This window comes from Hevea brasiliensis, unplaced genomic scaffold, assembly GCF_030052815.1.
Source record: "Hevea brasiliensis isolate MT/VB/25A 57/8 unplaced genomic scaffold, ASM3005281v1 Scaf426, whole genome shotgun sequence".
Lineage (NCBI taxonomy): Eukaryota > Viridiplantae > Streptophyta > Magnoliopsida > Malpighiales > Euphorbiaceae > Hevea > Hevea brasiliensis.
The window spans coordinates 821-3,373 of NW_026614947.1; the positions used below are offsets into that span (position 1 = coordinate 821).

The following is a 2,553-nucleotide window of genomic DNA, read 5'->3' on the forward strand; positions in this document are numbered from 1 at the left end:
TCTCACTATTTTCACTTTTTTCATTTTTTTCACTCTTCTCATTATTTACAACTTTCCCACTTCTTAAAGTAATAGCTTAACACTGCTCTCTTGGGTTTTCTGGTTGACTTGGAAGTTTTCCAAAAGACTTGGTACCTGAGGAAGATGCTTGTTGTGCAATCTGATTTTCCAACATTATGTTATGTGTTTGCATCTGTTCTAGCCTTCCTTTCATCTCTCTCATCTCCTCATCATGCTTAGTTTGATTAGCAAGAATCTATTGTAATAAAGCTTCTGTGGTGGAACTTTGTTCTTGCTGTTTTGGTGGAGGATTCATATTTTTCTGCTGATAATTAGGCAATGGTTGCCTATTTTGCTGATATGGAATTCCTTGTTGCTATTGTGGTTGAAAATTCTGATTTGGAACTTGACTTTGCTGATTTCCCCATGAAAAGTTGGGATGATTCCTCCAAGTTGGATTATAAGTTTGAGAGTAAGGATTCCCCATTTGTTTGTTTCCATAATTACCAACATATGCAGCTTGCTCTCCATAGTCTACTCCACAGCTGGTTGCTCCTTCTGCATAAGCAAGTTGTTGTGAACTTCTAGATGATGATGATGAACTAACCAATATACTTAAATCTTCCATCTTCTTAGTCAAAACATTTGTAAGTGCATCAAACTTTGCATTAATCATGTTAAATGGATCAAGGTCATACATTCCAAAGAACTTGCCTCTTGAGTTGGAGCTGGTCCTCTTGGACTACTCCAAATATGAGTATTCTTTGCAATTTTCTCCAACAGCTCATAAGCTTCATCTTCATGCTTCATAATAAATTCTCCTCCTGTTTGAGCATCGATAATCCCTCTAATTGTAGGAGTAACATTTGTGTAAAAATTCTGGTTTATCATCCATTTTGGAATGGCATGATGTGGGCATTGTCTCTCTAATTCCTTCCATCTCATCCATGATTCATAGAGAGTTTCATCTTCTCTTGGTCTAAAAGCTGTCATTTGATTCCTCAATTCTTGAGTTTTTCCAGGTGGAAAATATTGTGCAAGAAATGCATCAGTGAGTTGCTCCCAATTTGTAATGGAGTTGTGAGGTAAAGAGTCAAGCCAATCCAATGCTCTATCTTTCAAAGAGAATGGGAATAGCTTCAATCTTACTGCATCATCAGATACTCTAGATCGTTTTTGCATATCACAAATCATAGCAAACTTTTTTAGATGTGTGTGTGGATTTTCAGAAGGATGTCCCCCAAATTGGGAATTTTGAATCATTTGAAGAACTCCAAAATCCATCTTGTAACTATTTGCATCAATTCTTGGTCTTGCTATACTCTCTCTCAAGTCATCAAAACGAGGAAAAGCATGATCCATCATACTTCCCCTAGGCACATTAGCATTTACAACTTCTTCACCTTGGGCTGCATTTTCATTGTTTCGATCATTTCCAGCATTACCACCAATTCTAATTCTTTCATCAGCCATGTCTGCTTCAATTTCAGTTTCTCTCAAAGCTTCTTTCCTTTTTCTGGTTTCTTTCTTGTTGGCTCTATAAAACTTCTCAATTTCAGGATTAAATAATAAGGATGTGTCACTTGTGTTTCTAGCTCTTCTCATAAAAGATTAAGAGTACCTAAAAAAGAACAAACAAACACAAAATGAAAAGATAACAAAGATAAAACTATAAACAACTAAAATAATCAAGAATTCAATATTAAACAAACAACTCCCCGGTAACGGCGCCAAAAACTTGATGTGGCCCAACCACAAGTGCACGGGTCGTACAAGTAATATAGAAAAGAATTGTAACCACGAGGAGTTGTGTTAATGATTGAATTTTTGATATAAAAAGTTAACTAAATTGAACTATTTTTGAAATTAAAGCAATAAATTGATGGGTATTGGAGTATGAAATCTATACGGGCAAAATTAATAATCTATTCAACTATGTAATGATTTAACTAAATTTGCATCAAATTAAAACAAGCAAATTCAAATATGGCAAATTTAAAATGGCAAGTAATTAAATTCAATTAGAAATTAACAATGATAAAAAGGCGATTCCGGAGTTCGAGAGTTCATATTCAAGCTATTTTGGGATTTTAAATTGGTTATCCAATCTTATGGAACTTACAGGTTTTAAGGAGATTATTTCTTAAATCCTTTGAATACCCTTTTGAGTGGGACAAAGAGTGCCTTAATCAATCTAATCCTACTTTCGTGGAGTTAGAGTTAATTAAGACCCATTAAGTTCTTTAATTAATTTGTAAATCCTCTTAATCCTTAGTCTATTTCTAGATTTAAGTTAATTAACTCCAATTTCTTGATTATCTATCACATGGCTTTCTCCTTTCGGTGCCTCAACCATGGATTAAGAACATCACTTAGTGGGATCCTACACCAAGCATGTCATTAAGCTCACAAGAAATGAATAAAACTCATTAAGACCACAAAATATGGATTACCCAATCAAAATCCACAAAATATCTCAAATATTACATCCCTTACTCCAGAATCAAAGAAAAGTACTCACTATCCATAATATTTACAAGATATTCTAAGTTA

General features: G+C 34.2%; 1 non-coding gene across 1 annotated transcript; it reads left to right on the plus strand.

The window, feature by feature from the left end:
* Positions 1-901: 901 nt before the first annotated feature.
* Positions 902-1,008, plus strand: LOC131177365 (small nucleolar RNA R71). Its single transcript, XR_009146895.1, has one exon. It is a non-coding gene; the product is annotated as a small nucleolar RNA R71 (small nucleolar RNA).
* The last annotated feature ends 1,545 nt before the right edge of the window (positions 1,009-2,553 follow it).